Raw genomic sequence first — 15,544 nt, forward strand, 5'->3', positions numbered from 1 at the left:
CCGTTCGGTCCCTCAAGCCTGATCCAACATTCGCTAAGACCATGGCTGATCTTCGACCTCAACTCCACTTTCCTGCACTATCCCCATATCCCTTGATTCCTTAATATCCAAAAATCTATCAATCTTTGTCTTGAATATACTCAACGACTCAACCTCCACAGCCCTCTGGGGTAGAGAATTCCAAAGATTCACCACCCTCTGAGAGAAGAAATTTCTCCTCATCTCAGTCCTAAATGGCCGACCCCTTATTCTGAGACTGTGACCCCTGGTTCTAGACTCCCCAGCCAGGGGAAACATCCTCCCTGCATCTACTCTGTCAAGCCCTGTATGAATTTTGTATGTTTCAATGAGATTACCTCTCATTCTTCTGAACTCCAGAGAATATAGGCCTAGTCTACTCAATCTCTCCTCATAGGACAATACCCCCCCATCCCAGGAACCAGTCTGGTGAACCTTCATTGCACTCCCTCTATGGCAAATATATCCTTCCTTTGATAAGGAGACCAAAACTGTACACCATATGCCAGGTGTGGTCTCACCAGGGCCCTATATAATTGCAGTAAGATGCCTTTACTCTTAAATAATAAAGGCCAACGATCCATTTGCTTTCCTAATTGCTTGCTGTACCTGCATGTTAACTTTCAGTGATTCATATGTAAGGACACCAAGGTCCCTGTGAACACCAACATTTCTCAATCTTTCATCATTTATAAAATACTATGCTTTACTATTTTTCCTGCCAAAGTGGATAAATTCACATTTCTCCACATTATATTCCATTTGCCATGGACTTGCCCACTCAGTTAGCTTGTCTATATCCCCTTGAAGCCTCTTTAACATAGAAACATAGAAGATAGGCCCCTCAAGCCTGCTCCGCCATTCAATGCGATCATGGCTGATCATCTAAATTCAGTACACTGTCCCTGCTTTCTCCCCATATCCCTTGATCCGCTTAGCCTTAAGAAATATATCTAACTCCTTAGTGAATATATTTAATGAATTGGCCTCAACTGTCTTCTGTGGCAGATAATTCCACAGGTTCACCACTCTCTGGGTGAAGAAATTCCTCCTCATCTCAGTCCTAAATGGCTTACCCCTTATCCTTAGACTGTGACCCCTGGTTCTGGACTCCCCCGCCATTGGGAAAAGCCTTCCTGCATCTAGTCTGTCTAGTACTGTTAGAATTTTATAAGTTTCAATGAGATCCCTTCTCATTCTTCGAAACTCTAGCGAAAATAAGCCTAATCGACCCAATCTCTCTTCATGCGTCATTCCTGCCATCCCAGGTAACAGTCTGGTGAATCTTCGCTGAATTCCCTCCATGGCAAGAACATCCTTCCTCAGATAAAGCGACCAAAACTGCACACAATACTCAAGGTGTGGTCTCACCAAGGCCCTGTACAACTGTAGCAAGACATCCTTGCTCCTGTACTCGAATCCTCTCGCTATGAAGGCCAGCATACCATTTGACTTCTTAACCGTCTGCTGCACCTGCATGCTTACCTTCAGCGACTGGTGCACAAGGACACCCAGGTCTCATTGCACTTCCCCTTTTCCCAATCTATTGCAGTTCAGATAATAATCTGCCTTCCTGTTTTTGCCACCAAAGTGGATAACCTCGCATTTATCCATATTATACTGCATCTACCATGCATCTGCCCAATCGCCCAACCTGTCCAAATCATACTGGAGTTTCTCTGCATCCTCCTCACCGCAGACACGCCCACCCAGCTTTGTTTCATCTGCAAACTTGGAGATATTACATCTAGTTCCCTCGTCTAGATCACTAATATATATTGTGAATAACTGGGATCCTAGCACCGATCCCTGCGCTACCCCACTAGTCACTGCCTTCCACTCGGAAAAAGACCCATTTATTCCAACTCTTTGCTTCCTGCCTGCCAACCAGTTCTCTATCCAAGTCAGTACCTTACCCCCAATCCCATGTGCTTTAAATTTGTACACTAGCCTCTTATGCGGGACCTCATCGAAAGCCTTCTGAAAGTCCAAATACACCACATCCACTGGTTCTCCCTTATCTATTCTACCAGTTACATCCTCAAAAAATTCCAGTAGATTAATGAAGCATGATTTACCTTTTGTAAATCCATGTTGACAATGTCTGATCCTGTCACTGTTTTCCAAGTGCTTTGCTATTACATCTTTTATAATGGACTCTAGCATTTTCCCCACTACCGATGTCAGGCTTACTGCTCTATAATTCCCTGTTTTTTCTCTACCTCCTTTTTAAATAGTGGGGTTACATTAGCTACCCTCCAATCCATGGGAACTGTTTCAGAGTCTATAGAATTTTGGAAGATGACCAGCAATGCACCTACTATTTCTAGGGCCACCTCCTTAAGTGCCCTAGGATATAGATTATCAGGCCCTGTCAATTTATCAGCCTTCAAGCCCATTAATTTCCCTAACACCATTTCCCTACAAATACTGATTTCATTCAGTTCCTCTGTCTCATTTGACCCTATGATGCGCAACATCTCTGGGAGTTTTTTTGTGTCCTCCTTTGTGAACACAGAACCAAAGTATGTATTTAATTGGTCAGCCATGTCTTTGTTCCCCATTATAAATTCCCCTGATTCTGACTGCAAGGGACCTACGCTTGACTTTACCAATCTTTTTCTCTTGACATATCTATAGAAGCTTTTACAGTCACTTTTTATGTTCCCTGCAAGCTTACTCTCATAATCTATTTTCCCTCTCTTAATCAACCCTTTGTCCTCCTTTGCTGAATCCTAAACTGCTCCCAATCCTCAGGTTTGCTGCTTTTTCTTGCCAATTTATATGTCCTCTCCTTGGATCTTATGCTATCCCTAATTTCCCTTGTTTGCCAATGTTGAGTCACCTTTTTTGTTTTATTTTTATGCCAAACAGGGATGAACAAATTCTGTAGTTCATCCATGCAATCTTTAAATGTTTGCCATTGCCTATTTACCGTCAACCCTTTAAGTAACATTCCCCAATCCATCCTAGCCAACTTGCGCCTCATACCATCACAGTTTTCTTTATTTAAATTCAGTACCCAAGTCTCTGAATCAACTACTTCACCCTCCATCGTAATGAAGAATTCCATCATATTATGATCACTCCTCCCCAAGGGGCCTTGCACAACAAGATTGCTAATTAATCCTATCTCATTACATAATACCCTGTCTAAGATGGCCAGATCTCTAGTTTGTTCCTCGACATATTGGTTCAGGAAACCATCCCGTATACACTCTAGGAATTCCTCTTCCACAGCATTGTTACTAATTTGGTTAGACCAATCTATATGTAGAGTAAAGTCACCAATGATAACTGCTGTGCCCTTATTACATGCATCTTTAATTTCCATTTAATGCCATCCCCAACCTCAGCCTTACTGTTTGGGGGTCTGTATACAAATCCCACTAACGTTTTCTGCCCCTTGGTATTTCTCAGATCTACCCATGCAGATTCCACTTCATCAGAGCTAATATCCTTCCTTACTATTGTGTTAATCTGTAAGTGCAGAGTTCTCAAAATTCCTGCACTCCCCAAATTATGGATCAAGGGACCCTGTATTGGACAAGTTATTAAAACCAGGGTACCCAATATGGCTTCTTTAACCTCGTGACCAAAACCGACAGGATTTTTAAAGCAAGTCTCTGCGGACAGGCAGACCCGGAGATGAAACTTAAAATGCAGGAATCTGTGAAAAGGACTCTCTGGAGCCAGCCAGACAAAAGTAAGGACAGAATACGCATTCATTCGACTTGAAATAGATCATGCCAGAATGGGCCTAGAATGGAGGCCATTAGGTTTCTGCATATTTAATCGGTAACAGCTCGCAGTAGCCATCAAGTCAGGATGGGGACAATTAAGTCTTATCCATGACAAACAACCAGGACATCGGGGACATTAGACCCGGAGACAACCACTCCACAAGTCGTTAAAATAAATAGCTATAATCATTTAAACAAGCCCGCCAAAAGTTAGACAATGGACTGACCTGATTTGGCGCGCAGATAAGGAGTTGAAGAACGGGTATAATTGTAGGCCCATCAGTAGCAGTCGCTCTCTTGACACTTGACTCTGACCTCTTGCCTGTGGCCTTGGCCTGCTGCCTCTCGTACTCACGCCCTGGCCTCGTGGGGGGCTCTCTTCTTGCTCCCCGCGCCGCTCAGCAACCAAGGACGCCCATTACACCGGGACCAAACGCGGGAGGAGAACGAGACCCGAGATGAAAACTACACAGGACACACGGGCCACAAACGGGCAGACGAGACGAGACGAGACGAAGAAGAAGGTAAACCGGTAAAGGCAGAGAAGGGCAGCGGAAAGACGCATTTGGGGACCAACGCCCAGTTATAAGCTGGTGTTTGGTGAATAAATTGACGTATAGCGTAACCCCAATTTAAGAATATGCTGGCATTCGAAGGATGGGTAAAAGAATCAAGACATACAGCCTAGTTATAAGCTGGCATTTGTCACATGGACAATAGTAGCCCGATTAAAGAATAAACTGGCATTCGAAGCATGGATAGTAAAATCATCTAGACGATAAAGACCACCAATCAACCCCCGACCGTAACATTACCGCCGACAACCGCCCGAGGGAGAAGAAGAAGAAAACCCATCGCGATGAAATGATGACCGTAGCTGAGGAAAAGGAGGGTGCTTCGCATCAACAACTTCCGCGCCGCGCCCTGAGACCACATGGCGACGGGATACTCTAAAGGACAGCAAGAGCGGACCGCAAAACCAGCCCAATTAAAGCAACAGGTTTTGGATTGGTGAGCATGAATTTCTGGCCCCTCATAGCTTAATTTGGTTAGGTAGAGGGGGTGGGATAAGGATAAGAGGATTGTTAATGTAGTTGTTTTCCCTCAATGTGCAGTGTGTTCCCCATTCCCATATAAGTGTAATTGTTTTATGTCTGTATTTTCATACCAGTAATTTTCATAAGATTGTTGTATTCTGCTTTTAATAACATTTTGGTTTTCTTACACCAAACCACTTGTCTACTCGATTTTCTGTACTGCCGCCTGTACCTAAGTCCAGTGCCTAGAACCCAGGGGCGTGGGAGCGATTCAAACCGCTCAAAGGACAGCCAGAGGTGAAGCTGACTGGGTGTACACGCCACCCCCTACAGAAATGACGACCGCAGCAGGACTCCGGCAACAGGCGTGTGATACAGTAGACAATGGTTCGGATGAGCAAACCATGATGGAGGAAAGGGTTTCTGATTATGTGTTTAGCAAGGTGAATATCACGAAGAAGTGGATCACCACTCTGTTAAAGGCTGGGCGTCCAGTAGATGCAGCCGCTAAGTGGACAGAGAGGAGGGAACACAAGAAATCCTTAGAGAAGGCAATCTGGCTGATGTGTTTCAAAAAGCAGGTCCAGCTTTTGGACAGGCTCGTTGCAGCACAGGCAGCCGAGTTAAAGGAGTCAGCCCTGGAGATCCAGGTCAAGGCTCTAGCAGGGGAGAAGTTACTGGTAGCATTGCAGGCCCTGAATCAGGAAAGGATGCAGTTAATGGGAGAACATAAGGCCAAGTTGGAATGCCTACAGTGCCAAGTCACCGAAGCCAAGGGTAATGAGTTGAGGTTGTGGGAAAAAAACGCCTGCCTGGCAAGGCAAGTTAGGGAACAGGAGGAGAAAGTAAAAGAAGTAAAGGCAGCTTACAAGTTAGCGAGCGAACAGGGGTTTGAAGAGGCAGATCACGGCCCCTGCAAGGAGCAGATAGAAAGGCAAAAGGCATGGTGTGCCTCATAAGCCCGAAGGCAGGCCCGGCGGATTTTATGGGGAACGAGGGGAGGTCAGTTGAAACAACACTGGTAGTGCCCAGGGTTGACCCGGTTGAGGAACAGGAGGTCTCACGACCACCACCCATAGCGACAGCTTTCAGCGAGGTCTGGCAGCAAGGATGGGTGGAGTCAGAGGTGGGAGCGGAGGTGGAGCAACCCCCGCCAGAGAGGTCGGAGCCAGGACCGATGTGCCCAGCCCGGCTTCGGAGGTTCGGCCCACCCGTCAATGGTGACGATGAGGTACCCCTCCAAAACCAGTTCGTATTACCCTATAGCTCCCAACAGCTTAGGGCTATGGTGAGCCATATCCCAAAGCTCTCTGAAAAGAGGGACCCCTCGATCCACTTCAGGGAAGTAGAGCAGGCAGCCAGCGTCAACGACTGTGATGGTGCTGAGCAGGCCAAAATGCTGCTATTCTCCCTGGAGAGTAGGCTCCTCCAATCCCTCTCTGACGAGTGTAAGAAGGGGCAGAGCGGGTATGAGGCGCTCAGGGATGAAGTTCTGGAGGCCATGGGGATGAATGAGGGAAGTCCTTTCTCCCGTGTGGAGAAGACAGTCCAGCTCACTGGGGAAACCCCGCAGGCTTTCGCGGACAGGTTATGGCTGGTGTACCGGAGTGCCTGCCCGGTGACACCTAACCGGGCATTCCTGAATGGGGATCCACTGGCCCATTGGATCTGTTGCCTGGTGGCAAACAGCTTGCCACAGGTCCGGGCCAAGGCAGAAATCTGGTTCGACCCCAAGAATCCCCAGACCACCGAACTTACGGTTGAGTGGCAGTTGACCCTAGCCTATAAAAACGGTAGGGGAACCGATGCACACCCACCTAAGGGGAAGGTGCATGAGGTAAAACCCAGACAGGGTACAAAGGAGTGGCATCAGGAAGGGAATAACCCTTCTAGCACAAAGCTGAATTGTTACAGGTGTGGGAAGGACAGTCACTGGTGGAAGGAGTGCAAAAACCCTTGGAAAGACAACTAGGGAAAGAATTCCAGAGCCCCAGCCCAAAAGGCGGAGGCAGGAATCCCTCCCGCAGCGGTCGAGTCATTTTTGGACACCATGAGGTCCTTATTGACTGGCCACGGGAGAGTAGCAGCCGCTACCGGTGCTCTGACCCCATCAGCCCCACCCAACCCGCAGCACTGACTAGAGCCAGTGCAGCCTGTTTACCTGTGTTCCCTTCGGTATAATGAATGGAAGAGACCTCTCGTGGAGGTGGAGGTAGAAAAGGTGAAGGGGACCTATCTGTTGGATATGGGGGCATCATGCACCATGGTCCATTCAGCTAACCCCACCACCTCGCCTCTATTTAACGGGGTCCCATACAGTCTGTCGGGATTCACAGGCAAAGAACAGGCCGGCTTGTTTTCCATCCCGCTCGCCATTTGTTTAGGACCTCTCCGCTCCAAGTGGACCTATGTCCTAATGAAATGGGAAGTGGAGGGTGGAAGAGGGGTCCTGGGAGCCGACTTAGTTGTAGGCCACGGGATCCTGGTCGATATCTTTTACTTCTTTTGTTCGATCGCATCCCTGCCTTCGATCTATTTTATTTTCTTTCCAGCTTTGAAGAAGGGTTTCGACCCGAAACGTCAACTCAAATTTCTCTCCACGGATGTTGCCTGACCTGCTGAGTTTTTCCAGCAACTTCTGTTGTTATTTCGGATTTCCAGCATCTGCAGTATTTTGCTATCGATTTAAGAAATCATTGCCTATGGGGGGCAAGTAATGGAAAGGAAGGTGAGGTAGTAGTAATCCCAGGGAAAGAAGGGAAGGGGACCCTATGCACCATGAAGCCCAAAGAGGGTTATAACCGCGAGCTCATGGTCAGTAACACCCCACAGGAGTTCCAGGCATTTGTGCAGGCCCACCTGGCCATATTTGCCACGCACAAACACGACTGCAGGAGGGTCAATGGGTTTGAGGTCAGCGTAGATGGGGACCCCATGGCCCAACCACAGAAACAGTATAACGTCCCCAGGGAAGCGGAGCCAGACATGGAAGCAGCCATGTCTTCCTTAGTACAGCAGGGAGTTCTGAGACCGATAGCCACCCAAGTAAACTCTCCACTGTGGCCGGTTAGAAAGCCGGACAATTCCTGGAGTACCATGGTGGACTATCGGGTGCTCAATAGTAACATCCCAGCCTGTACACCCACGGTAGCAGCAGTTGCCGACCTGATAGGAAGTATCCCAGCATCCGCGACTACTTTCACGGTGCTGGATATTTCCAACGGGTTTTGGTCCATCCCTCTAAGGAGGGAGGATCAGTACAAGTTTGCCTTTACGTTTAAAGGGCAACAATACACGTGGAACTGCTTGCCTCAGGGCTTCCACAACAGCCCCAGCATTTTCCATCAGTGCATTGTTAGATTCGTGATTCTGAGAGTATGCTGTTTTTCAATAACCACACGGATGCTGTAACTTAACAACAAGCAGGTATTTACTGGAGGAGGGTAGTCTCAAGACTGGGGGTATAGAGGCATGCGCAAGGCTTATATACAGGTGTGGTCACTGCCGGTACTACAGTATACAGGAGCTGTAAAAGTAGTTCTGTCTTAAAGGCACATACAGTACAATTCCTCCCCTTTTAGGTTAGTAGTACCCCTAATATTCAAATAACAATTAACACTTTAACATGTACATTAAACAACAATAGTCCATTTATAGATTCAGTCTTTGGGGCGGCTTCCTGACCCTTTCGGGATAGCGCCTTTCCTGAGGTTCTTGTTCTTGGTGCAGAGGCGATTCTGACCCCTTTTCATCGGGTAGTTCATCGGGTTCCACTGCTACTGGTTCTGAGGTAGATGCTACCGGTATGTCGGGTTCATCCCCAAGTACTCGAGACATGGGGTTGACGCGTTCCTGTGACGCTAAGATCTGATCGACGTGGCATCTCACAATGTTCTCCCCGACATCCACTGTGTACATTAATGGCACCTGCCTTGTGCATATTGTTCTGGGTTGCCATTTCTCTGTTCGATAGTCACGGGCCAAGACTGGCTGTCCTACATTGAAGTTCCTTGTCGGCTTCTCATTGATGTGCTGGAATTGTTTGTCCTCAACATTTCTTCGCACATTTGGTCTGAGCAAGTCCAGACGAGATCTCAACCTTCGGTTAAAGAACATCATGGCCGGGGTCTGGTTGGTAACTGCATGTGCCGCGTTTCGGTAGGCTAATAAGAAATTGTCCATCTTATGCTGTAGTGGAATTTCATCATCGCACATGGCCTTTATCGCCTTCTTAAAGGTTTGTACGAACCTCTCAGCCAATCCATTTGTGGCTGGATGATATGGGGCGGATGTGTAATGCCTTACCACATTCCTTCTCATAAATTTTTGAAACTCTTCGGACACAAACTGTGGTCCATTATCAGAGCAAATCTGCTCTGGCAACCCGTTTCTGGCAAATATTGTCCGTAGGACTGCAATCGTTTTCTCTGTAGTGGTTGAGGACATTTTTATCACCTCAGGCCACTTCGAATGAGCATCCACTGCTATTAAGAACATTGAGTCCATGAATGGACCAGCAAAATCAATATGCACCCGTTGCCATGGAGAGGAGGGCCACTCCCATGGGTGTAGAGGGGCATGTGCTGGTGCATTTTGGCCCTTCTGGCATCCTGAGCAGCTCTTAGTTAGGTCTTCGATTTGTTAATCGATTCCCGGCCACCACACATAAGCCCTAGCAAGGCTTTTCATTTTCACTCCCCCCAGATGACCTTCATGTAGCTCATTTAGCACTCTCTCCCTTAACTTGGGTGGAATCACCACTCTGGATCCACACATCAAGGTCCCCTGGCATACTGATAGCTGTTCTCTTCTGGATGAGAATGCTGGCAACAGTGAGTCGCCATGTGTTGGCCATCCCCTCACCGTCAAATCATATACCCGAGACAGCATCGGATCATTGTGGTTCTCCTTCTCTATATCCGCGTTCGTTACTGGCAATCGTTCAATTATTGACGAATAAAATATCTGGATAGGGTCCACTGCTGGTGCTTCCTCCACAGTAGGCAGTGGCAGGCGCGATAGCCCATCAGCGTTCCCATGCTGTTTCGTGCCTTTAGATTCTATTTCATATTGATTCGCCCCTAGAAACAGGGACCATCTTTGTAACCGTTGTGCAGTCATCACAGGAACGCCCTTCTTAGGATTAAAGATGGAGACAAGTGGTTGGTGGTCAGTCAGCAAGGTGAACTTCTGCCCATGCAGATAGTGGTTGAATTTTTTTACTCCCCAAACTAGGCTGAGGGCCTCCCTGTCAATCTGGGCGTAGTTGCACTCGGCTGAGGTTAGTGACCGAGACGCAAAGGCTACTGGCCTCTCCAACCCATCTGGGAATTTGTGCGACAGCACCGCTCCAATACCATAGGGTGATGCATCACATGCCAAACGATTGGTAGTGCTGGGTTGAAATGGGCCAACACCTCTTTTGATGTGATCAATTCCTTACACTTCTGGAAAGCTCATCTACGTTCGTCGTCCCACTTCCATGGTACCCCTGTTTGCAGTAGGGTGTTCAGTGGGTGTAATACCATGGACAAATTTGGTAAGAACTTGTGGTAGTAGTTTACCAGCCCGAGGAACGACTTCAGTTGTGACACATTTTCCGGTGCTGGAGCCTTGACTGCTGCCTCAATCTTTTCAGGGGACTTATGTAACCCCTCTTCATCAATGACGTGGCCACAATACGAGATCTGTTTCTGGAAAAACTCGCACTTGTGGCGATTAGCTCGTAGCCCATACTCCTTTAATCTGGTGAGTGTAATGATATCAGCAAATAGTGATGGTATTTGCCTGTTTGATTATGATGCCTTACCAGCATATTTGCCTGTTTGATTATTTATGCCTTACCAGCAGAGGGCATGTGAGAGAGGCAGTTTAGTTTTGGTTTCGTTTTATATGGATCTCTAAGATGGTGGCCTAGAAATTCACTGGCCTTAGCGCCGCTTTTGAGGCGCTAGAGGGCCTAGCGCCGAAGTTATGGCCAGTTTAGAAATTGACAGGGGCCCTAAATCGGCGTTAGGCCGGTAGCGCTGCGCCGGCACCGATGACGTCATCGGTGTGCGCAGCGTCCCGGTTGCCATGGTAACCCGCCCGAACTCGGAAATTGAGTTGCGGCCGCCTCGCCCGTGGCAGCCGCAAGCAACGTTCTGGCAGAGGTGCCTTACAGAACTTTGCGCCGGCGCATTAAAGGCCCCGCGGCGGCCGGCCACTTTCCCGCCGGCCGCCTGGCCGCAGCTCCCTCCCCGGACTTCCCCCCGCCCCCCCCCCGGAACAGAAGCAAGCCCGGCACTTGTCCGAGGTGCCGGGCTCATTTTTAAAAAGATTATAGCGGGCCGCGGCCGGGTGCAGGCAGCTCCTCCTTAACGGAAGGAGGAGGCCTGCACTTCCCGAGCCTGCCGCACCGCAGCGGGCGCCGCAGCGCCGGAATAGCGCCGCAATGCGGCGCGTGGCGCCAGTTTTGAGGCGCTGAGACCCCTCAGTAGCGCTGGCAGCCGTTTGGGCGCGGCGCTACTGAATTTTTGGCGCGCGCAGGGGGACTTAGCGCCGGCACTAACTTCCGGCGCTAAAGCCCTCGCTGCGCCAAAAACGAATTTCTAGGCCCTGGGCCTAGAAATTGAGTTTGCGCTGCACCAGGGCTTTAGCGCTGGAAGTTAGCGCCGGCGCTAAGTCCCTTTGCGCGCGCCAAAAATTCAGTAGCGCCGCGCCCAAACGGCTGCCGGCGCTACTGAAGGGTTTTAGCGCCTGAAAACTGGCGCAACGTGCCGCATTGCAGCGCTATTCCGGCGCTGCGACGCCCGCTGCGGTGCGGCAGGCTCGGGAAGTGCAGGCCTCCTCCTTCCATTAAGGAGGAGCTGCCTGCACCCGGCCGCGGCCCGCGCAAATCTCCTCAAAAATGAGCCCGGCACCTCGGACAAGTGCCGGGCTTGCATCTGTTGGGGGGGGGAGGGGGGGAGAAGTCCGGGGAGGGAGCTGCGGGCAGGCGGCTGGCGGGAAAGCGGCCGGCCGCCGCGCCTCCTTAAAGCGCCGGCGCAGACTCCGGCAACACTCGTTTGCCGGAGTCTTAGGCCTAGAAATTCAGTTGCCTTAGCGCCGCTTTTGAGGCGCTAGAGGGACTAGCGCCAGAGTTATGGCCAGTTTAAAAATTCCCTGGGGCCCTAAATCGGCGTTGCACCGGTAGCGCTGCGCCGGCACCAATGACGTCATCGGTGTGCGCAGCGTCCCGGTTGCCGTGGTAACCCGCCCGAACTCCGAAATTGAGTTGCGGCCGCCTCGCCCGTGGCAGCCGCAAGCAACGTTCTGTCAGAGGTGCCTTACTCCAGTTTGCGCCAGCGCATTAAAGGCCCCGCGGCGGCCGGCCACTTTCCCGCCGGCCGCCTGCCCGCAGCTCCCTCCCCGGACTTCTCCCCCCGCCCCCCCGGAACAGATGCAAGCCCGGCACTTGTCCGAGGTGCCGGGCTCATTTTTAAGCTGATTTGCGCGGGCCGCGGCCGGGTGCAGGCAGCTCCTCCTTAACGGGAGGAGGAGGCCTGCACGTCCCCAGCCTGCCGCACCGCATCGGGTGCCGCAGCGCCGGAACAGCGCCGCAATGGGGCAGTGAGCGCCCATTGGGAGGCGCTGAAACCCTCCAGTAGCGCCGGCAGCCGTTTGGGCGCGGCGCTACTGAATCTTAGGCGTGCGCAGAGGGACTTAGCGCCGGCACTAACTTCCGGCGCTAAAGCCCTGGCTGCGCCAAAACTCAATTTCTAGGCCTTAGTTGCGGCTGCCACTGGCGAGGCGGCCGCAACTGAATTTCGGCTTGGGGCCGGGTTACCACGGCAACTGGGACGCTGCGCACACCGATGACGTCATCGGTGCCGGCGCAGCGCTACCGGTCTACCGCCGCGGAAGGGCCCCAGGCAATTTAGGAACCGGCGCCAATTGCAGCGCTAGGCCCTCTAGCGCCGCAAAATCAGTGCTAAGGGCACTGAATTTCTAGGCCATTCTCTTTCATCAATGTGTCGTCATTGAACCCACATAGAAATCAATACATGGGCCTAGAAATTTGGTTTTGGCGCAGCGACGGCTTTAGCGCCGGAAGTTAGTGCCGGAGCTAAGTCGCGCTGGGCGTGCCAAAAATTCACTAGTTCTGCGCCCAAACGGCTGCCGGCGCTGCTGAAAGCTGTTTGCGCCTGAAAACTGGCGCTACGCGCTGAATTGCGGCGTTATTCCGGCGCTGCGGCGCCCACAGCGGTGCGGCAGGTTCGGGAAGTGCAGGCCTCCTCCTTCCCTTAAGGAGGAGCTGCCTGCACCCGGCCGCGGCCCGCGAAATTCATTGTAAAAATGAGCCCGGCACCTCGGACAAGTGCCGGGCTTGCATCTGTCCCGGGGGGGGGGGGAGAAGTCCGGGGAGGGAGCTGCGGCCAGGCGGCCGGCGGGAAAGCGGCCGGCCGCCGCGGGGCCTTTAATGCGCTGGCGCAAAGTCCAGTAAGGCACCTCTGCCAGAACGTTGCTTGCGGCTGCCACGGGCGAGGCGGCCGCAAGTCAATTTCGGAGTTCGGGCGGGTTACCATGGCAACCGGGACGCTGCGCACACCGATGACGTCATCGGTGCCGGCGCAGCGCTAACGGCCTAATGCCGATTTAGGGACCCACTCAATTTCCAAACTGGCCATAACTCCGGCGCTAGGCCCTCTAGCGCCTCAAAAGCGGCGCTAAGCCTACCGAATTTCTAGGCCATGGTGTCAGAAGTCAGAAGTGATTGGAAGAGATGAAGAGGAAAAATCTGAAGTTAAATCAGCTCTCCACATATTAGCAAGCCAAAAGAGAACATCATTACTTACCATTGGAGAATAGCTAACGAAGTGAAAAATGGAAGTTTTACACCCACCGGCGAAGCTCCAGTTGACAGATAATGTGGCTGAAAGTTGGAGAAGGTTCAAACAACGTTTGGAGTTGTATTTAGCGGCAATCAGAGCTGACGAGAAAAGTGATAAAATGAAAGCGTCAGTGTTCTTACATGTCGTGGGTGATGAAGCGCTGGAGGTGTATAATTACTTCACATTCGCTGCTGATGGAGACAAAATGAAGCTGGATAAAATAATGGAACAGTTTGAGGCCTACTGCATACCTAAACGTAACGTGACATTTGAGAGGCACAGATTTTTCACATGTGTACAGAAAACGGGAGAGACTATTGATCAGTATGTGACTGAACTGAGAAACAGAAGCAAAACGTGTGAATTTGGGGGACTGACAGACTCGCTGATAAAAGGCAGACTGGTGTGTGGTATTCCAGATAATGGTCTAAGGGAAAGACTGCTAAGAGAGCAAAATCTAGACCTGGGAAAAGCCATAGCACTGTGTAGGGCTACAGAGACTGTGAAGTCGTAGGCAAAGGAGCTGTTCAGTGACAGTAGCTGCAATGTGGATGCAGTGAGAAAGAACGGACACAAACCGTTTAACAAAAAGAGCGCCAATGTGAAAAAAGAGGCGTGGCCAGTGAACAAAAATGAAAGGGGCAATCGAAAGTCATGTAGTCGATGCGGTACACAGCATCCACCAAAAAAGTGTCCAGCATATGGTAAACTTTGCAATAGTTGCAACAGAAACAACCATTATGCCCGTTGCAGTAAGAACCAAGCGCAACAAAGCAAGGTCCATACAGTAGATGAAAGTGAGATAGAGGAGTTCAAAGTGGATGTTGTGTCTGAAAAAAAAAAAAAAAAAGAGACTGGATGTTGACACTAAAAGTGAATGACATACACATTCCATTTAAATTGGATACTGGAGCACAAGTTAATGTGATATCAGAGACTGATTTTAAGAAAATTAGACCCAGACCAAAGATACATGGAATAAAAGTGAAAGTGACAGGATACTCAGGTACTGATATACCAGTGAAAGGAAGATGCATTGTCAAGGTAACACACAAGGACAGAGAGCACACGCTAGCATTAATCGTGGTGCCAAAGGATGTGCAGGCCATACTAGGTTTAATAGCCTGTGCGATACTGATCCTGGTAAAGAGAGTCCTCGTTGTGGAAAGCGAAGGAGAGACAGTCTATGATGAACTCATGAAAGAGTACAATGACCTATTTCAGGGTCTAGGCTGCCTTCCAGGAGAACACACAATCAGAGTAGATAAAAGTATGCCAACGGTCATACATCCATGCAGAAAAGTTCCGTTTGCTCTTCAAAAGCAACTGAAGGCAGAGTTGGACATGATGGAAAGCCTGAACGTGATTCAGAAGATAGATGAGCCAACTGAGTGGGTGAGTTCCCTCGTCGTTGTGGACAAAAAGAATGGAAAGCTCAGAATTTGCCTGGATCCAAGAGATCTAAACAGAGCAATAAAGAGAGAGCACTTCAAGCTTCCTACACGTGAGGAAATCATGTCACAGTTTGCAAATGCAAGGTATTTCAGCAAGTTAGATGCATCATCAGGATTTTGGCAGATGAAACTGGACGAGGCAAGTTCAAGACTGTGCACATTCAACAGTCCATTTGGCAGATACAGATTCCTAAGGTTACCATTTGGCATTGCCTCAGCTCCTGAAGTGTATCACAAAACTATCCATATGATCTATGAGCACCTGGAGGGAGTTGATACATCAATGGATGACATCATAGTATGGGGACCCACGAGAACTGAGCATGACGAGAGACTGAAAAAAGTGCTGGAAGCAACAAGGAAAACAAACCTGAAGCTGAATAGAGAGAAATGCCAGCTCGGGGTGACAGAACTGACATTCGTGGGAGATATCCTTAGCA

Source organism: Somniosus microcephalus, chromosome 10 (assembly GCF_052327205.1).
Source record: "Somniosus microcephalus isolate GS21.2 chromosome 10, FLI_Smic_1.0, whole genome shotgun sequence".
Lineage (NCBI taxonomy): Eukaryota > Metazoa > Chordata > Chondrichthyes > Squaliformes > Somniosidae > Somniosus > Somniosus microcephalus.